Below are 22,955 nucleotides of genomic sequence, written 5' to 3'. Positions count from 1 at the left end.
TCTGGGGAAATAATATTTAAGCTGAAATTTGAGAATAGAGAAGAGCTAGCCATGACATATATGGAGACAGAGACTTGACATGTTCTTAGAGACTTGATGTGAAAGGAGGCCAAGATGGCTGTAGCTCAGTGAACAAAAAGGAAAATGGCTCAAGAAGATGTTGAAAGATAAGGCTAGATCATAGATCCCCTTGTAGTTCTTGGTGAAGAAGTTAGGTTTTGTGCCAAGTACACCATGAAGCCACTGAGAAGTTTTAAGCAGGTGATGATCTAACCCAACTTACTTTTTTTTGAAAGATCACTCTGGCTCCGCAGAATACTGTAGCCATTATTCACATGTGACTATTGAGCACTTGGAATGTGGCAAATCTTAAATGAGATACACTCTAAGTATAAATATAATCAGATTTCAAAGAAGTAGTACAAAAAATAGAAGATATCTCATTAATAATTTATATTGATTACCTATTCAATATTTTGGATATATTGGGTTACATAAGATATATTATTAAAATTAATTTCACCTGTTTCTACTTAGTTTTTTTTTATTGTGGCTACTAGAAAATTTAAAATTACATATGTGTCTTGCATTATATTTCTATGGGATGCTACTGTTCGGGCTGCTTCATGAGAAATGGACTGGAGGGGCAGCAACAGAGTAAGTGAGAAGACCAATGAGGACTCTATTGCTGGAGTTTAGAAATAATGGAATAGTTGGGCTGAGGTAGTACCATGAAAATGGAGAGAAGTAAATACATTTGTGATATTTTGAGGGGTGGTTCTATAGGATCTACTGATGAATTAAGGATGATCCCCACATTTCTGGCTTTAGTGATAGGTTATATGATGATTATATTTACTGAGATGAGTAAAACAAGAGAAGAATTGGCTTTGGGGTGGTAGAGGGAATCCCAAGCCCAGTTTTGGACTTACTAAGTTTGAAATAACTGTGAGCCATCCTGGTAGAAAATTCAGTCTCTCAGGTAGATCTGAGACTGGAGCTCAGAGAAGAGGTTTAGGCCAGATCACAGAGAGAAATGTTTTGATTCCCTGCACGTAAGTGGTATTTAAAGTCATAGGGTTGGGGAGAGAGCGTACATAGAGAAGAGGGCCCTAAGACTGGGCACTGTTTAGGTTAGTTAATTCACATATCATAAATATTGTTAGGTTTGGGTAGAAGATGAGGGGCCAGCAAAGGAAAGCAAAAAGAACAATCAGAGACCTAAGAGGAAAACTTGAGACTGTGGTGTCATTGAAGCCAAGTAAAGAGCTTGAAAGGAGCCCTGGTAGCTCAATGGTTAAGTGCTCAGCTGCTAACTGAAAGGTTGGCTGTTCAAACCCAGCCGGCAGCTCCACGGGAAAAAGACATGGATATCTGTTTCTGTAAAGATTCCGGCCTAGAAAACCCTATGGGGCAGTTCTACTCTGTCGCATGGGGTTGCTATGCATCAGAATCAATTCGATGGCATCCAACAACAACAAAGAGCTTAAAGAAAGAGAGAGTTGCCAGCTCTGACAAATGCTGCTGAGAGGTCAAACAGACAGTATTCATGGGTTCAAGCATCAAGCAAGCCATGTGTTGTAGATAAACATGACAAAAGCTATATTTAAGTGGAGGGATGGGAACAGAAGCAAGATAGTGGCAGGATGAAGAGTGAATGGACAGTCTTGGTGAAGAAGTAGGATGAAAAGACTTAACTCTTTCAAGGAGGTTAGTTCTGAAGAAAATAGAGAAAAGAAAGGTACTTAGAGATGATGAATCAAAGGGGGTGGGGTTGTAAAGACGGAAGTTATTAGATCTTTTTTGTTTGAATATGAGAATGATGATAGAGTGAGATTAATCATGTAGGAAAGGGAGAGCTAACCAAAGCAGCAAAGTCCTTGAGAAGTTCTGAGAAGATGCTATCTTTGACCCAGGTGCAGGAAGAGGAAGATTTATCATGAAACTATTGAAGCTGAAGCTTCAGGCCTCCTCACTTGCATGGGCTCCTTTCAAGACCAAATTTTTCTTTCTAATTTTGTGTTCTTTTTCTTAAAGGGGGCCGCCAAATTATATAGGCTTCAGGCCTCACAAAACCTGGGTCTGCTCTTCTGTGGAGGCACTGACTTTCATTTTTTATTATTATTGTGGTGAAAATAGACATAACAAAACATACGTCATCTCAACAATTTCTACATATACAATTCATTGACATTGGCATTGAATACATTCTTCAAGTTGTGCAACCATTCTCACTGTCCTTTTCCATATCATTCCACCACCATTAACATAAACTCAATGACCCCTAAGAAAAAAACTTGCTCTTCCTCTGTCCCTCCCACCTCTGGTAACCACTAATTTTGGTTTCTGTATATTTGCTTATTTCATATAAGTGAGATCATACAGTATTTGACTTTTTGCAACAGACTTATTTTGCTCAGTATGGTGTTTTCCAGATTCATCCATGATGTGGATTTGAACTGCCAACCTTTTGGTTTGCAGCCAAATGCTTAACCACTACACCACCAGGACCCCATCATAGGCATCAGTGAGCTGAAATGGACTGGTATTGGCCATTTTGAATATGGTCTACTGTACCGGAAATGACAAATTGAAGAGGAATGGTGTTGCATTCATCATCAAAAGGAACATTTCAAGGTCAGTCCTAAAGTACAACTCTGTCAATGATAGCATAACATCCATACACCTACAAGGAAGACAAGTTATTGTGCCTATTATTCAAATTGATGCACCAACCACTAAGACCAAAAATGAAGAAACTGAAGACTTTTACTAACTCTGCAGTCTGAAATTGATTGAACATGCAATCAGGATGCATTGATAATTACTAGTGATTGGAATTCAAAAGTCGGAAATAAAGAAGAAGAATCAATAGTTGGAAAATATGGCCTTGGTAACAGAAATGATGCCGGGAGATCGCATGATAGAATTTTGCAAGACCAACGACTTCTTCATTGCAAATACCTTTCTTCAACAACCTAAACAGCGACTATTCATGTGGAGGAAACTCTGGTGGCATAGTGGTTAAGTGCTATGGCTGCTAACCAAAAGTTCCACAGTTTGAATACACCAGGCGCTCCTTGGAAACTCTATGGGGCAGTTCTACTCTATCCTATAGAGTCACTATGAATTGGAATCAACTTGATGGCAACAGGTTTGGTTTTGGTTTTTATTCATGTGGACCTTGACGGGAATCAAATTGACTACACAGGAATCAAATTGACTACATCTCACCGCTGACTGCTCTGACCAGGATCACAACAGAGGGTTCTGGACAGAGCTGGAGAAGGATGTAGAGCATAATTCTAACTCACAAAAAAAAGACCAGATTTACTGGCCTAAAGGAGACTGGAGAAACCCCGAGAGTATGGCCCCCAGACACCCTTTTAGCTCAGTGGTGAAGTTACCTTCGAGGTTCACTGTTCAGCCTGGGAGTGGACAGCCCTGTAAAACCAAATGAGACTAACAAGGTACAGGAGTCCAGTGACAAGGCCCAGAAGGCAGAAGGGGAGTAGGAAGCTGATGATAGGGAACACAAAGTTGAGTAAGGATATTGTTGATGTGTTGTGAGATTGTTAACCATTGTCACAGGGCAGCATTTGTAGTAACTGTTAAATGGGAGACTATTTTGTCCTGTAAGCCTTCATCTTAAGTGAGAATGACAGCACAATTAGAAGAGCGTAGTCAATGTCACTTAAATGTGTATGTAAAAATTTTTGAAATGGTGTATCTTTGGCTATGTGTATTTTCACCAAAAAAAAAAAAAAAAAGTTGAGAATTTAGAGGGTTAAAATGTTGTGGGGTTGTTAACCAATGTCATAAAACAGCATGTGTGCTACAGTTACATGAGAAACTATTTGTTCTGTAAGCCTTCACCAGAAGTACAATAAAATATTTTTTAAAAAAAATTGACTACATCTGTGGAAAGAGACGATGGAAAAGCTCAATATCATCAGTCAGAACAATGCCAGGGGCCAACTGCGGAACAGACCATCAGTTGCTCGTATGCAAGCTCAAGGTGAAGCTGAAGAAAATTAGAGCAAGTCTACGAGAGCCAAAGTACAACCTTGAGTATATCCCACCTAAATTTAGAGATCGTCTCAAGAATAGATTTGATGCATTGAACACTAATAACAAAGACCAGACGAGTTGTGGAACGACATCAAGGACATAATATGTGAAGAAAGCAAGAGGTCATTAAAAAGACAAGAAAGAAAGAAAAGACTAAAATGGATGTCAGAAGAGACTCTGAAATTTGCTCTTGAATGTCAAGTAGCTAAAGCAAAAGGAAGAAATGATGAAGTAAAAAAGCTGAGCGGAAGATATCTAAGGATGGCTGAAGAAGACTAAGTATTATAATGAAGTGTGCAAAGACCTGGAGTTAGAAAACCAAAAGAGAAGAACACGCTTGGCATTTCTCAAGTTAGAAGAACTAAAGAAAAAATTCCAAGCCTCGAGTTGCAATAGTGAAGGATTCCCTGGGCAAAATGCTGAACGACACAGGAAGCATCAAAAGAAGATGGAAGGAATATACAGTCACTCTACTAAAAACTATTGGTCGACGTTAAATCATTTCAGGAGGTAGCATATGATCAAGAACCAGTTGTACTGAAGAAAGAAGTGCAAGCTGCACTGAAGGCATTGGCGAAAAACAAGGCTCCAGAAATTGACAGAATACCACGTGAGATGTTTCAACAAATGGATGCAGCACTGGAAGTGCTCACTAGTCTATACTAAGAAATTTGGAAGACAGCTACCTGGCCAACTGACTGGAAGAGATCCATATTTATGCCTATTCCAAAGAAAGGTGATCCAACCACACGGGGAACTTATTGAACAATATCATTAATATCACATACAAGTGACATTTTGCTGAAGATCAGTTAAACTCAGTTGCAACAGTACATCGACAGGGAACTGCCAGAAATTCAAGCTGGATTCAGAAGAGGATGTGGAACGAGGGATATCGTTGCTTAAGTCAGATGGATTCTGGCTAAAAGCAGAGAATATGAAAAGATGTTTACCTGTGTTTTATTGACTATGTGAAGGCATTCGACTGTGTGAATCATAACAAATTATGGGCAGTATTGCTAAGAATGGGAATTCCAGAACATTTAATTGTGCTCATGAGGAACCTGTACATAGATCAAAAGGCAGTCATTTGAACAGAACAAGGGGATACTGCATGGTTCAAAGCAGGAAAGGTGTGCATCAGGGTTGTATCCTTTCACCATACTTATTCAATCTGTATGCTGAGCAAATAATCTGAGAAGCTGGACTATACGAAGAAAAATGGGGCATCAGGATTGGAGGAAGACTCATTAACAACCTGCGTTATGCAGATGACACAACCTTGCTTATTGAAAGTGAAGAGGACTTGAAGCACTTACTGATGAAGATTAAAAACCAAAGCCTTCTGTATGGATTACACCTCAACGTAGTGAACACAAAAATCCTCACAACTGGACCAATAAGCAACATCATGATAAATAGAGAAAAAAATTAAGTTATCAAGGATTTCATTTTACTTGGATCTACAGTCAACACCCATGGAAGCAGCAGTCAAGAAATTGAATGACACGCTGCATTGGACATATCTGCTGCAGAAGACCTCTTAGAGTGTTGAAAAGCAAAGATGTTACTTTGAGGACTAAGGTGTGCCTGACTGACCCAAGCCATGATGTTTTCAATCGCCTCATATGCATGTGAAAGCTGAGCAATGAATAAGGAAGACTGAAGAAGAGTTGATGCCTTTGAATTATGGTGTTGGCAAAGAATGTTGAATATACCATGGACTGCCAAAAGAATGAACAAATATGTCTCGGAAGAAGTACAACCAGATGCTCCTTAGAAACAAGGATGGCGAGACTTTGTCTCACATACTTTGGACATGTTATCAGGAGGAACCAGTCATGGAGAAAGGACATCGTACTCAGTAAAGTGGAGGATCAGCAAAGCAGAGGAAGACCCCCAACTAGATATATTGACACAGTGGCTGCAACAGTTGGCTCAGGCATAACAAGGATTATGAGGATGGCAAAGGACCAGGCAGTGTTTCTTTCTGCTGTACGTAGGTCACTGAGTTTGAACCAACTCAAGGCACCTAACAACAATGCTTCACTTATTTGTGCTCTGTTTCCTCATTTTCAGGTAACTCATTTCACCTCTCAGGTAGGTGATGTGATAGTGAATGTAGAGTTCTGTGAGCTCCTCTAACAAGGTGATTATTTCTATTAAGGTAGCTCTCATACTTTTTGTATACCACTACTTATGGTGCCTAGGTTTCTTGCAGCTGCAGATGAGGCTTTCTATTCTTAACAACACCGACATAATTTTTTTTTCCTTTTCACACCCAACATCTCTTTGCAAATGAGATCTAAATACATTGATCACACCATACTCTTTCCCAAGCTGTCTGTGCTAGTTAGAGTTTGGGTCTATCAAGTGATTCCTCTGTGTGGCATGTGTAGCTGTTACAAATTCAAGACTTGATTGGGTAAAGTAAAGGCTTTGGGTCCCCTTCGTCTTATGAGGGTGCCTGCGACAGCAGCTCAGCAGAGTTAACGAGAAAAGACGAGAGACAGGCCAGCTTGCCTCTAACATTTACAGGGCCCAAGGCGCTAATACAGTAAAGAAACAAATTATTGATTTAATATTTAAATTTATGAATTAAGCTAGCAGACTGTTAAATAAAATAACTTACATCATCCTACTTTAACAAATGTATTTTCATAATGTTGGCTAGGTTTTGATTTAGAGTTCTCGGACTCCTTGGAGTTCTTAGTGGAACATGATATTATGAAGTATGCCAGTCTCTGGGCCTTTCCACTTCTCTTCCCATCCCTTGCTCAAAAAATTTTGGGGGATGATAGATAAGTAGCCACAGAGGAACTGAAGATAGACAGGATAAAGAACTTCCAAATCTTACCCATGAGCTGAGCTGATCTTGTGAAGGCACCAGCATTCTAGCTTTATTGTCATGTTGGGGATTCATGTCTTAGTATTGGAAGTGTTACAGGAGTGCTGAGGTCAATTGAAGAAAGAGCTCAGATTGCATGTTCTAGCCTATACCCTGGACACCATAAGGTTCAACCACACCTGCCAATCTAGGTCCTCTCTCAGAGTTGGCTGCCCAGCAGCACCAGGCCCCTTCCAGTGGGCTTGGCGGAAACTAAAGCAAAAGTGTATGTAGAAAAGGAAAGGCATGTTAGGAAGTTCTGGTGAATGAGTCCCAAGGTCCACAGGTGATAACAGCCTAGATTCCCTTACAGCAACAGACAGGATTAGACGTTTGTCACCTGAACAGGAGGTACATGTTAGTGAAATTAGAATTCCCAGAATTTGTGGTGAGGAGATGCTGTGTTGTATGGAAGTTTAGTCTCTGAAGGTATCTACACATTTTCTGCCCTAAAAAAGAATCAGCTTCACCCTGATGTTAGACAACTGTTGTTATCAGCAGAATGGTAAATAGAATTTAGCCAAGCTCCTGATAGTTGTCTTGCTTTCTAGTATTTATGTCGAATAGAAAATGAGAGTCAAAAGGAGCTGCCAGCACTGTTCACAATAGCAAAAAGATGGAAACAACCTAGATGCCCATCAACGGACTAATGGATAAACAAATTATGGTATATCCACACAATGGAATACTACGCAATGATAAAGAACAACGATGAAGCCGTGAAACATCTTATAACATGGAGGAAGCTGGAACTCATTATGCTGAGTGAATTTAGTCAGTCACAGAAGGACAAATACTGTATAAGACCACTGTTATAAGAACTCAAGAAAAGGTTTAAACAGAAGAAGGGTGGGGAGGGAAGGTGAGGGTTATTTACTAACTAGGTAATAGATAAGAATTATCTTAGGTGAAGAGAAGGACAGCACACACTACAGGGGAAGTCAGCACAACTGGACTAAACCAAAGTTAAGAAGTTTCCTGAATACAGTCAAACACTTTGAGAGACAGAGTAGTAGGGGTAGGGGTCTGGGGATCATGCTTTCAGGGGACATCTAGGTCAACTGGCATAACAAAGCTTATTAAGAAAATGTTCTACATCCTACTTTGGTGAGTGGCGTCTGGGATCTTAAAAGCTTTCAAGCAGCCATCTAAGATGCATCAATTGGTCCCAACCACCTGGAGTAGACGAGAATGAAGAACACCAAACACACAAGGAAAGTATTAGCCCAAGAGACAGAAAGGGCTACATAAACCAGAGACTTCATCAGACCAGAAGAACTAGATGGTGCCCAGCTACCCAATGACCGCCCTGACAGGGAACACAACAGAGAGTCCCTGATGGAGCAGGAGAAAGGTGACGTGCAGAACTCAAATTCTGGTAAAAAGACCAGACTTAATGGTTTGACTGAGACTGGAGGAACCCCAGAAAGCATGGCCCCTGGATTCTCTATCAGCCCAGAAATAAAACAATTTCTGAGGCCAACTCTTCAGACAGAGATTGGACTGGACTGTGGGACATAAAGTGATACTTGTGAAGAGTGTGCCTCTTAGCTCAAGTAGATACAAGAGACTAAACGTGCAGCTTCTGTCCGGAGGTGAGATGGGAAGGCAGAGAGGGTTAGGAGCTGGTTGAATGGACATGGGGAATCAGGGGTGGAAAGGAGAACTGTGCTGTTGCAGTATGGGGAGAGCAGTTAGGGTCAAATAACAATGTATGTATAAATTTTTGTATGGGAGACTAACTTGAGATGTAAACTTCATTTAAACTACAACAATGAAAAAAAAATTATTAAAAAAAGAGAAAAAGGAGCTGCCAGGGGACATCTTACTGCTAGGTGGAAAGAACCTTTCTGAGAATAATGCCAAGGTAGAGTAAAGCAGAACCAAAAAGATTCAGGAAGACAGAGAGCATGAGGAAACAAGCTGATGACCGTGGACCCAACCTTCCCTGAAGCTTAGGAGCTCTAACACTTAGAGCAAGTAAATTGCCTCTCCTTTTTGCTTTTGTACAAGTTAGTTTAATTTGGGTTTCTGTCACTTGCAACTAAAACAGTCCTGACTAACCCATGAAGAAAGGCTGTATATGCATGAGTGGAGGATTGACATTAGTTGAATAGAACAAGGAAGATACTCCCAAATCATCAATCTATGAGTTTGGTATAAGTTGAATATTTCATTTTGAACAAACTGATAAATGTTCCCTGGGACTCTGTATGAGCACTTGACCAGAAGAAGGATTTGTTAGACCATACTTTGTAATCCTTCTCCTCCTTATGCTACCTCTCACCACCACCATCACCACATTCTGTCCATTCCCACAACATACACACACCAACAGTTGTCTGAATTACTCCAGTGTTGAAAGTAAGGAAGGCAAAGAAATCCATATGTATGTCCACCAACATCTGACAGTAAGACTGTTTTGTTACTGACCCCAGGCACATATTATCTTAATTACATGATCATACATCAAATACTTATTGAGTTCCTACTGGATGTAAAGCATTGGGGTAGATACTGTGGCATATTCAGGGAAATAGAAAACATTGTTCTTTCCTGTAAGGAATTTGTAAAGTTTTTTGGGAGATAAAACCTAAATAGTGTATATGTTTGTTGCTATTAGGTGCTGTTGAGTTGGTTCCAACTCGCAGCAACCCTGTGTACAGCAGAATGAAACACTGCCTGGTCCTGAGCCATCCTCACAATCATTGCTATGCTTGAGCCCATCATTGCAGCCACTGTGTCAGTCCATCTCCTTGAGGGTCTTTTCTTTTTTGCTGACCGTCTACTTTACAAAAAATGATGTCCTTCTTCAAGGACTGGTCTCTCCTAATAACATGTCCAAAGTATGTGAGACGAAGTCTTGCCATCCTCACTTCTAAGGAGCATTCTGGCTGTTCTTCTTTCAAGACAGATTTGTTCATTCTTCTGGCAATCTATGGTATATTCAATATTCTTCACCAACACCATAATTCAAAGGCATCAGTTCTTCTTTGATCTTCCTTTCGCATGCATATGAGGTGACTGAAAATAGCATGGCTTGAGCCAGGTGCACCTTAGTCCTCAAAGTAACATCTTTGCTTTTTAACATGTTAAGGAGGTCTTTTGCAGTAGATTTGCCCAATGCGGTATACATCGTTTGCTTTCTTGACTGCTGCTTCCATGAACATTGATTGTGGATCCAAGTAAAATGAAATTCTTAATAACTTTAATATTTTCTCCGTGTATCATGATGTTGCTTATTGGTCCAGTTGGGAGGATTTTAGTTTTATGTTGAGGTGTAATCCATACTGAAGGCTGTAGTCTTTAATCTTCATCAGTAAGTGCTTCAGGTCCTCTTTGCTTTCTCCAAGCAAGGTTGTGTCATTTGCATATCACAGGTTGTTAATCAGTCTTTCTCCAATCCCGATGCCAGGTTCTTCTTCATATAGTCCAGCTTCTCAGATGATTTGTTCAGCATACAGATTGAATAAATATGGTGAAAGGACACAACCCTGATGCACATCTTTCCTGATTTTAAACCATGCAGTATCCCCTCGTTTTGTTTGAACAGCTGCCCCTTGGTCTATGTACAGGTTCCTCATGAGCACAATTAAGCATTCTATAATTCTCATTCTCCGCAATGTTATCCATAATTTGTTATGATCCACACGGTCAAATGCCGTTGCATAGTCAATAAAACACAAGTAAATGTCTTTCTGTTGTTCTCTGCTTTCAGCCAAGAACAATCTAACATAAACCATGATATCCCTCATTCCATGTCTTTTCTGAATCCAGCTTTAATTTCTGGCAGTTCCCTGTTGATGTACTGCTGCAACTTTTTAAATTGCCTTCAGCAAAATCTTACTTGCATATGATATTAATGATATTGTTCAATAATTTCCCTATTCTGTTGGATCACCTTTCTTTGGAATGTGCACAAATATGGATCTCTTCCAGTCAGTTGGCTAGGTAGCTGTCTTCCAAATTTTTTGACATAGACCAGTGAGCACCTCCAGCACTGCATCTGTTTTTTGAAACATCTCAGTTGGCATTCCATCAATAGCTGGAGCCTTGTTTTTCACCAGTGACTTCAGTGTAGCTTGGACTTCTTCCTTTAGTACCATCGGTTCTTGATCATATGCTACCTCCTGAAATGGCTGATCATCAACCAGTTCTTTTTGGTACAGTGACTCTGTGTATTCCCTCCATCTTCTTTTGATGCATCCTGTGTCATTCAATATTTTGCCCATAGAATCCTTCAATAATGCAACTCGAGGCTTGAATTATTTCTTCAGTTATTTCAGCTTGAGAAATGCTAAGTGTGTTCTTCCCTTTCAGTTTTCTAACTCCAGGTCTTTGCACATTTCATTATAATGCTTTATCTTCTCAAGTGTATATAGAAAGTTAAAAAACAATGCAAGAACTTTGCAAAACAATTTGGCAATTTTACAGTTCCTCAAAAAGTTAAATGTAGTTACTATATGACCCAACAATTGCATTCCTAGGTATTTACCCAAGAGAAATGAAAACATATGTTCACACAAAAAGTATTACACGAATGTTTGTAGTAGCATTACTCATAACGACAAAAAGTGGAAATAACCCAGCTATCCATCAACTGATGTATGGATAAATAAAATATGGGGTATCCATACAATTGAATGTTACTTGACCACATAAAGGAATGAAGTCCTGATAAATGCTACAACAGGAATTAACCATGAAAACGTTATGAAAGAAGCCAGACACAAAAGGCCATGTATTGAGTGATTCCATTTACATGAAATATTCAGAACAGGCCAATATATAGAGGCAGAAAGTGGATTAGTGGTTGCCAGGGGCTAGAAGGAGGAGGAAATGGGGAGCGACTGCTAATGAGTGTGGGTTTCTGTTTAGGGTGATGGAAATGTTCAGGAATTAGATAGTGGTGATAGTTGCACAACTTTGTGAATATACTAAAAACCACTGAATTGTACACTTTAAAAATAAACAAATAGGAAAACGGTTTGGCAGTTCCTCAAAAAAGTTAAACAGGGAATTACCACAGGAGCCAGCAATTCCACACCTAGATATATACCCAGAATAATTGAAAGCAAGTGCTCAAACAAATACATGTACATGCATGTTCATGCCACCACTATTCACAATAACCAAAAGGGAAATAGCCCAAATGGCCATCAACAGATGAATAGATAAACAAATCATGGTATATATATATACAACGGAATATTACTTCGTCATAAAAAGGAATGAAGTATTGACACATGTTACAACTTGGACCCTTGAAAACATTATGCTAAGTGAAAGAAGGCAGACACAAAAAGTCACATATTGTATGATTCCATTTATATGAAATATTCATGAAAGATAAATCCATAGAGACACAAAGCAGATTGGAAGTTGCCAGGACTGGAGAAGGGGAGTTAATGGGTACAGGGTTTCCTGGTGTGGTGATGAAAATGTTTTAGAAGTAGATAGAGGTGGTGATTGCACAACATTGTGAGTGTACTAAATGCCAGTGAATTGTTCACTTTAAAATGGTTAATTTTATGTTATATGAATTTTACCTCAATTTTAAAGTAAATAAATAAATATACATTAAAAGAAAAAAAAAAGACAAAGGAAGGAGCATGGAACGGTTATATATGAGAATTTATCACACCAGCTCTCCCTGCATAGAGTGATGCATGGTGAAGGTGGCTTTATAATGACAGACAAGAGAAATTACAGCTTCCAGTCAGTGACTGGACAGTGACTTCAAAACAGCTGATTCCATGAGTGGCTATTTTTAGGTTGTTGCCTTTGCTTATGCTAATACAGAAACAAAGGATTTCTTTCTTAATCATGTAGCCAAATACTGACTTACAACATTAATTTTCCTCTTAATCTTGTCTCATTGGTTGCAAGAATTGTGTTATTTTATACTAAAAAATAAAATACAAGCGATATCAAAAGACTAAAGCTACTGTATTAGCCTGTGTTCTTTCTGGAAAACAAGGACTTAGTCCAAGGCTCAAGTAAAAGTAGTTTTATTTTATTTTGTTTGGTGTAGGGGGAGTAATCCCACAAAACTAAGGATAGTGAAACAGGAAAGGAAATCAATACAAAGGTGTGGTCTCAAATAGGTCATCACAGGAAATTGGGGCTCTATCCCTTGGGACCCTCTGAGGAGCCATGTAGAATTGTCCACAGAATAATCCACCTGAGGTCAAGGGTTGTTCCATGGGGCATTGACTCCCTTGTACTTCAGGCTGTGTATGCATGAGTTCTGGGTGAATTTTGCAGGTACTCCAACCCCCCCTGCCCTCCCAGTCTCAAATTCTGGGACTGAACACAAGAATGATGCCTGAGAAAAGCTGGTTGCTTCAGCAGTGGCTGGGGTAAAAGGTGGGCCAATTAATAATTTTAAAAGTTTTGCAAACAATGAATGCTGAGAGAGCAATAAAAGAACGGATCACTCTGGGCTGAGGAGGTAAGGCATCATGAAAGAGGTGAAACTTAGATTTGTAATATTAACATAGCTCTGTATAATAGTTACCTGACTTCATTATCCTATTTACTTAAATATAACATAGTTTGCTTATATATTGCTTACAATTTAAGTAAGTCTCACTTTTCTAACCATAGTGGAGAACCTAACAACAGGTAAAAATAAAAGAAAATAATACTGAAAGTTCTTCAAAATGACCCCTTCAGCAACATCCAGGAAACCTATGCCATCTTAAATTAATGAGACAATTTTTAGGGACCCCTGGAAAGGGGGGATTTATATGAAAGGCAGGTAGTTCTCACTAGTGCAAATAGGGCATCTATATCTGCAGTGCCTCATAGTAACAATGTTTGGAGAAAAGTGGTTTCAGTTTGGGCAGTTAGCCTGGGTTACTCTGAAATGGAACCTCTACAAGAAGGTTTAGCTTTCCTCTTGTCTTGTTTATTTGGCTCCTCTTTCATTGTTATGAGCCAAGGCCAAGGCCAGATCACTACCTGGCACCCAAAGATTCAAGAGAAACTTTGATCCCCTATCTCAGTGTTTCTTTAGCTTCTGTCACAGGCTGCTAGAATCCTCAGTCTCATACCTGACTATTGTTCCTGCTCTGTCATCTTTGCTTTCAAAACTTCACTCTCTTAGCCCTTCTAGGCATTTTTCCCCAGAGTTGCTGAATGGGGCTTCAAGAACAGTTTTTCTGGTTCTTCCTGTTTAGCACTGCTATTGTGATTGCCCTCTGAGATTCACAACAAATGGTTTTTCCTTCCAGTCTCCTTTGGCTGTGGCATACAACCAGCTCCAGCTGGTTTGCGGCTGTGAATCCATGCACTTTCTCCCCTCATCTTCCTCATTCTGCCTTCAGATTATCTCTTTAGGACACAAGAAGTGCCTGTTCCTGTAGCCACCACACCGCTTGTGGCAGGCATTCCTGCACTTGGCCCTGTTTCCCCTGAGAGCTTCTTGCTTGTTCTTTTGGATGGTTCTTCAAGACTTTGTCTTTTGTCACATACTTTGGGGAAAGATTTCACCTCTCCTTTCTAAGGCTTACATTGGGCAGGATCTCAGATCTACTACCATTTTCAGAGAATGTGTATAGAGAACAGAGTTTGAGTTATGTTCTCTTAAATGCTCCCTTGCCAAAATTTAATTTTGATATCTTGCTAATAAAAGTTTTAAAGAATAACAAAATCACCCAGAAAGGTCCATGGTAGAAACTGGATTAAAGTGATACAAGATGATAAATTTGGATCTTTAAAATTTATCATCAGTACCTTCATTTTCCTTGGTTTTTCCATATGCCTCTCTCTCTTTCCTTTCATTTTAGCCTGTGGAGTGAAGATTATACTCTTTTTCAGGTGCTTTAGGTAGAAGTCCTGGGTGGTGCAAACGGTTAAGAGCTTGGCTGCTAACCACAAAGGTCAGCAGTTCGAATCCACCAGCTGCTTCTTGGAAACCCTATGGAGTGGTTCTACTCTGTCCTATAGAGTTGCTGTGAGTCAGAATCAACTTAACAGCAACGGGTTTGGCTTTTGGTTTTTATGGTCTATGGTAGTTCTGGAGGAAACAGACTCTGAGTTTAGTGTTTAGTGTTTATTAGGGAGTACCTTTGGGATCAACAACTGAGGGAGGAAGCATGATTGAGTAGAGGGAGAAGTTGAGCTTCTACACAGCCTGATGACTGCCTCATCCAATGCATAGGGAGCTCTGGAGTTACAATGACTTATCAGGTTATCCCGCATGTGTCCCAAACAGCAAGATTTGTATATCCCTACCTTTGTCAGTCATTGGATGTGGGCTGCCCAGGGAAAGAAATGACCTTGGGCTAGGTGGTTCCCTGCAGATGAGACAATTCCTAAAGCTTGCAGCTCTCAGCTACATTCCCAGCAGCTGAGACAACAAGTTCATCCTCGAAGGGGAATCTGGGTGGCATATCACCACATCCACCACAGTAGCTTTTGTGGAAGTATATAAACGGAACCTTCAGAAGCACAGAAGAGCATGGACCACGTGCAGCAGAGAGAATGTGACAGTGCTAGTACAAGGTATATCATTCACTGTGAGTAAGAGGGTCTATGTGTGGTGGGTAAGAGCCCAGACTCTAGACCCAGACTTCCTGGGTTTGAATCCCAGTCCTGGAGCCCTGTCAGCACAATGGTTAAGTGCTCAACTTCTAGTGGAAAGGTTAGTGGTTTAAACCCACCAGCTACTCCTCAGGAGAAAGATGTGGCTTCTGTAAAGATTTGCAGTGTTGGAAACCCTGTAGGGAAGTTGTATGAGTTGAAATGGACTGGATGGCAGTGGGTCTGCTACTTCCCAGCTGGGTAACCTCGATCAGGTTACTTGGCTTCCCTGTGCATCAGTTTTCTCCTGTGAAATGGGAGTGATGATGGAATCTTTCTCATAGGAGTGTTATGAGAATTAAATAAATTAACATAAATAAAGTACTTAGGATAATAGCACATAGTAAGCACTGTATGTGTAGCTACTATAAATATAAGGAGATTTATGAAGGCTTTGAATGAAGACAGTGACTTTCAGAAACTGTAGAAGCTGTGAAAAACTGGAAGGAGGTAGAAGGGTTAAGAAAGCTATATGTAAACAGAACACTGAAAATCAGTGAGGCAGCACTAAAGGATGAGGAATTCGTTATAGAAAAAATAATAATAATGGGTAAAAGTGTCCAATTAAAGGTCAACAAATACAACAAATTTGAGAACATGGCTGGGAAATAGGTTCTCTGAATATTCTGAATAGTTAAAAGAACTTACTTATACCAGAATTGCTTCTGATTCCCACTCCCCTGTCCTCTTTCGAGGTATCCCACTGTATTTCACCTTCCTCCTATGCACTTTTCAAGTCCCGACTCCCTACTGACCAATTGCTAGGAATTGTCACTGTAGGCATGTTTCAAATGCAAATATAGTGCAGTCTATTAATAGAACCTGAATGTTACCATAAAGTAAGTATAGCAAAAGATGAGACAAGAAGATTAATACACCAGGGAAGTGTATAAGCACCATTATTCCATCAAGTGGTGGCTAAAGGCAAAGAGAATGTGTTGTAAGAGAAAACATCAGAGTCTAAACCCCTAAGAGCTATGTTGAAGAACTAGATGCGGCCCCCACTCGCAGTCCCTTTTACACCGTGCCATCAAGTGTCCCAGAGGAAAAAAACCTTATAACTGGCCGGAAGTGTAATCAGCCTTGATTCTGTGACATATTATGACAATATATATAAAAATCACACATTTTTCAAGATGGATTATAAAAACTAAGAAAAGTTAGAGTATGGTTAACTAACAATGATCTTTAATCATCCTGACTCACTGAGAGTCTTGCTACTATCCCATCCAAGTGAGCCTACCACTCCTCCCCAAACATGTTTAGTTCCACTATCGGGCAGTTCTACTCTGTCCTGTAGGGTCGCTATGAGTTGGAATGGACTTGACGGCAACAGGTTTGGGGTTTGGTGGGTCACTTTAACAAACAGAAATTTATTTTCTCACAATTTAGGAGGCTAGAAGTTCAAAAGCAGAGTGCTGGCTGTAGGGGAAGGCTTTCTCTCTGAGTCGGCTCTGGAGGAACGTCCTTGTCTCTTCAACTTCTGCTTCCTGGTTCCTTGGAGATCTCCATGTTTCTTGGCATCTGTCTTGCCCCATCTCTGCTTGCTGGCTTGCTTGTTTTAATCCCTTTTATATCTCAAAAGAGACTGATTCAAGATACACCCTACACTACTCCTGTCTCATTAACATAACAAAGATAACTCATTCCCAAATGGGATTATATCACAGGCATACCCCAAAACCAAACTCATTGCCATCTAGTCTATTCCGACTCATAGTGATCCTATAGGACAGAGTAGAACTGCCCCATAGTGTTTCCAAGGAGCAGCTGGTAGATTCAAACCGCTGATCTTTTGGTTAGCAGCCTGAGCTCTTAACTACTGTGCCACCAGGGCTCCATCACAGGCATAAAGGTTAGGAATTACAACACATATTTTTCGGGGACACAATTCAATCCATAACAGTCATTATGAGATGGAACCAACTCGATGTTATCCAACAACAACAACACACTTACCTCGAAGACTGTAAGATTCTGTACAACTAACCCCACCCAAACCCATAAGGAGGGAGTTCTCTTTGTTAAATAAGTGTGGTCTGAGTTCTAGGCCATTTATTTGCGTTCTTTGTGTGTGTATGGTTCTATGCTGCATTGACTACTAGATCCCTGTCTTGGCCTTCCAGAATAACAGTACATCTTTGAAAAGGGGCTATGCTCCTGAGAAAACTCAGAACCAAAGGAGAGGAACAGGAACTGATCCCCAGGATCAGGGCCCCATCTTCCTAACAATGAAAGTAGTTTTCTCATCCCTCCATCAGCAGGACCCATTGTTCTCTGATTACAACAGGAGTGAGATAAACAACAGCTGTGAGGCCCCTGCCCTTCCTCCTCCCAGGCCTGGGTACTGAATGTGAGAAGCCGGGCATTATTAATACAGAGGGTTCTGACAGTTCTCAAAGGATAGAGTTGACAAAGAAGGCGAGGGAAACACAAAATATTTAAACAGAAGACATCATCTGCAAGGAAACAGAAAAAGGCTGAAATGTTACAATAATTGTTATCACTAATATTTTCTTATATTCTGTCATATGAAATACTAAGGAAGCAACATTTTAAAAAAAATGTATTGTGGTGAAATATATATAACAAAACATTTGCCATGTCAACCATTTATATGAGTACAATTCAGTGACATTAATTAAATTCACCCTGTGGAAACAACATGGTTTTGCATGCAGTTTATATACATTTATTTGCAATTGCCAAGCCTATATAGTCTTCGAGTCAGCTTTCAAGTTTTTCTTCTTCTTTTTTTCTTGTCTTGATTTTTGGGTTTGTTTGTTTGTTTGTTTGTTCCTGCACTATATCACCTCAGGTTCCTTAGAATATAACTGTACAGCAGACAGTGAAAGGAAAAGGAAGTGAAAAAAGAAAAACCAGAAATTCTTGGGGTGCTATTAATGATGGACATATGTCAACTTGGAAGCCAAAACCATGTTAGAGAGCGAGACTGTTTTGTGGGTACAATCTTTCAGTGGAAACAGGAATCAAGAAAGCTTGGTTCCATCAGCACCCAGAACATGGAGAGTTCTGCAATAAGGGCACTTTGGGATGTACGAGCCTTCATGGAAACCCTGGTGGCATAATGGTTAAGAGCTATGTCTGCTAACCAGAAGTTTGGCAGTTTGAACCAGGTGCTCCTTGGAAATTCTATGGGGCAGTTCTACTCTGTCCCATAGGGTCACTATGAGTCGGAATCGACTCGATGGCAATGGACGGGAGCCTTCGATACAGAAGTGACCCTGCCATGTTCCCTAACTCCATATCATTAGAACATGTATTGAGAGATGCTTTTCCATTAGTGGAGATGTATTTGCTCTAAGCCAGTGGTTCTCATGGTATGATCCTGGTTGGATTGGCAACATCAGCATCACCTGGGAAGGGCAAAGTCTTGGGCCCCATCCCAGACCTACAGGATTAGAAATTCTGGAAGTGACACCCAACAATCTGTGCTTTAAAAAGCCTTCCCGGTGATTCTGCTGCATGCTCAAGTTTGAGAACACTGCTCTAAGCCATCCAACTCCTCTGGTCCCCCTTGTGGCTAATGGCCTGCAGCCAGTCTGCTAACATTTTTCTTTGGTTTGGAAAGATTCAGAGCTTGGCAGACGGAAGAACTGGAGTCAAACTCCACTTCTGCCTTTTATAATGGAGAGATCTTAAATTATTTAAATCCTCTGACCCTCCAGTTTCTTCATCTGTAAAAATGAGATTAAGAGAAATAATGGATAAGAAAGTGCCTGTTACATGAAGGGTACTCAGTAAATGTTAGCATTCTTTTATTTCCTTCCCTTCCTTTATTCCTTCCTAAATAAGACTTGAAGGGTGAGGTATATATCTGAGAGACAGTTTTCTTTCCTTAGAATACAGCTTGGGGTTTTAGCTCAGAGGAAACAGTCATAATTTTAGTCATTCTTTCTCTCTCTCTCAAAAACTGGTACTCTGGAGGTACTCGGGGTAAAAAACACACCAAAATCCTTCAAAAAACAAAGAATATTTCACTGAGTTCCTTCACCTTCATATACAGTTAAAAAGTTCTGTGGACTCATTACATTCTGGAGTCTCTGGGTGGTGCAAATGGTTAATGCACTCAGCTGCTAACCCGAAGATCGGACGTTTGCGTCTACCCTGGGGCACCTCAGAAGAAAGACATGGCAATCTACTTCTGAAAAATCAGCCATCAAAAACCCTATGGATAGCAACATTTGCCAGTTTGGCATTTTTCAGGTGTACAGTTTAGCGATATCAAGTACATTAATCTGTTATATATCCATTACCGTTTATCCGTGCCAAGTTTCCCATCACCACAACAGAAATTCACTGCTTCTCAAACAACGGCTCCCCTTTTCCCTCTTCCTCCCATCCCTGGTAGCGACCAATAAACTTTCCCTGTTCTTTTCATTTTATGTAAGTGAGATCATACAGTATTTATCCTTTTGTAATTGACCTATTTCACTCAGCTAGATGTTTTCAAGGTTCATCCATGTGGTAGCATGTATCAGGACTTCATTTCTCTTTATGACTGAGTGGTATTCACTGCATATATATACCACATTTTGTTTATCCATTCATTCATTGATGGATATTTAGATTGTTTCTACCTTTTGGCTATTGTGACTAGTACTGCAATGAACATTGGTGTACATATGTCTGTTCCTGTTGCTGCCCTCAAGTTCCCTGGTTTTATACCTAGGAGTCAGATTGCTAGGTCATATGGTAGTTCTATTTTTAGTTTTTTGAGGAATTGCCACATTGTTTTCCATGATAGCTGTACCATTCTGCATTCCCACCAGCAATGGACAAGGGATCCAATTTCTCTACCTCCTCACCAGCATTTGTTATTTTCTTTTTTTTTAATTTATCTTAGCCATCCTAGCAGGAGTGAAGTTGTGTCTCCTTGTGGTTTTGATTTACATCTCTCTGATGTCTAATGACATTGAACATCTTTTCATGTGTCTGTTGGCCATTTGAATATCTTCTTTGGTGAAATGTCTATTCAGGTCCTTTGCCCATTTTTCAATTGGGTTGTTTTCCCTTTTTCTTTTTAAGTTGTGGGAGTACTTTATATATTCTGAATATTAGATCCTTGTCTATTATATAGTTTCCAAAAATTTTCTCCCATATTATAAGTTGTCTCTTTGTTGTCACAGTCCTTTGATGTACAGAAGTCTTTAATTTTCATGAGATCTCATTTATCTATTTTTGTTGTCCATGCCTTTGATGTCACGTCTAAGAATCCATTGTTGAGGACTAGGTCTTGAAGCATTTCCCCAATGTTTTCTTCTAAGATTTTTATGGTTGTAGGTCATACATTTAGGTCTTTAATCCATTTTGAGTTAGTTTCTGTATATGGTGTAAGGTATGGGTCCATCTTCATTCTTTTGCATGTGGAGATTCAGTTGTCACAGCACCATTTATTAAAGAGGCTTTTTCCTCCCCCATTGGATGGATTAAGAAGGATTGATTGACTGTGTGCACTTAACTCTAGGCTCTCAGTTCTGTTCCACTGGTCTCTGTGTCTATCATTATACCAATACCAGACTGTTTTGATCACTGTAGCTTTGTAGTATGTTTTGAAAATTATGAGAGTCCTCTTACTCTGTTCTTCTTTTTCAGGGTTGCTTTGGCTATTTGGGGCCCTTTGCAGTTCCACATAAATTTGATGATTGACTTTTCCACTTCTGCAAAGGAGACTGTTGGAATTTTGAGGGGCATTGCACTGAATTTATAGATTGCTATAGGTTGTATTATACATACCGTTACAAAAAAGAGAGAGAGCAGCTGCTGATACTGTTTATTTGCAACCGAACACCTCACGGGATTTGTTTTCTTGGTTTGGAGGTTTAAGGTCATGATTTCATGGGATGCCCCAGTCAGTTGGCCTCGTCAATGCTCCTGTTCTACCTCCTAGTTCATTGCATAGTGCTTGTGGTCTTAAAGCTCAAGTGGCTATCCAAGCTACAACAATAGGTCTCCACTCACCTGGAATAGCAGAGAAAGAAAGAGAGGTAGGAATCAGAGGAGGAAATGGAATGAGCATCTGGTTGCCTCCATGAACAACAGCTTCTTTTGCCTTGAGACCAAAAGAACTGGATGGTACCTGGCTACCATTACTGAATGTATTGATCTAAGATTCTGTAGAAGAATCCTGATCAAAAAGGGGAAGACAGAGGAATAGGGTTTCAAATTCTCGATGGAATTCAGACCTTCTGGTGCTATGAAGGGTGGATAAACACCCAAAACTATTGCCCTGAGATAGTCTTTAAACCTTAAACCTTAAACCAAAACTATCCCCTGAAGTCTGCTTTAAACCAAATAAAAGTTTAGCTTAATTAGTAAAGTATGTCCACTTTGAGCATTGTGCTCTTTGAAAAAATTATCTATATAGGATCAAATTGACAACAATATCTCAAAAGTTTTGATGAGAAGCTTAGTGGGCAGTGAGACTATGTTAATGATGGTGGAATAATACGGAAAAAGATAGGGAGAATGGTTACACAACTTGAAGAATATAAACAGTATCACTGTTTAAATGTAAAATTTGTTAAACTAGTGTGTATATTTTGCTGTGTATATTTTCACCAAAAAATAAAATAAATCAAAAAACAACCCTATGGAGTACAGTTCTACTCTGACACACATGGGGTTGCTATGAGTCAGAGTCGACTTTTTGTCAGTTGGCTTTATTTCCCTTCTACCTGTACCCAGCAACTTCTTTTTCTGCTCTTCTTTTAGCCTAAGGAACTAAGAATTCCTTTCAGTCGGCATGCTAGAAGCCTTAAAGACTTGATATAAAAAATGTATGAGTAGAGGCGTGGTCAACATGGCGGACTAGTTAGACGCTTTCTATATCCCTCTTACAACAAAGACCTGGAAAAACAAGTGATTTGATTCTATGTGAACAGCTGGCAGCCCTGAACAAGGCAAGGTTAAGAAATCCATCTGAGTCATACTAGAGAGGAAGACCGTTTGGAAGCGGTGAGGAGCACTAGAGCTGTGGCAGTGACACAGCAGGGACACAGCCACGCCGGGCCATGGTGAAGCAGGCAAACAGCTGTGCTGTGCATGCACTCAAGAAGCAGTTTCCACATCGAGAGATACCCGGCAGCAGAGATTCTGCTTGGACACTCTGAACCAGTGAAGAGCAGCTCCCAAGAGGCTAGGATAAGTACATGCGCGCACCCTTTCGCGGCAAGTTAAAAAATTTTTTAAAAAGCCCATTTGGGAAAAACCTCGCTCCCTTTTACCTCCTACCTCTGCACTCTGCACTGGATTTGGGAAAAACCTCTCTTCCTTTTACCGCTTCCCTCCCAGTTCTGCACCGGGAGTCCACTTTGCTGGAAATAGATCCCAAAAGGCGCCCTGACCCATTCTCCTGGCCTTGGAGAGGGAACAAATAAGCTGCTGG

This window comes from Trichechus manatus, unplaced genomic scaffold (genome assembly GCF_000243295.1).
Source record: "Trichechus manatus latirostris isolate Lorelei unplaced genomic scaffold, TriManLat1.0 scaffold00081, whole genome shotgun sequence".
NCBI classification, from domain to species: Eukaryota; Metazoa; Chordata; class Mammalia; order Sirenia; family Trichechidae; genus Trichechus; species Trichechus manatus.
This window is presented reverse-complemented; position numbering follows the sequence as displayed.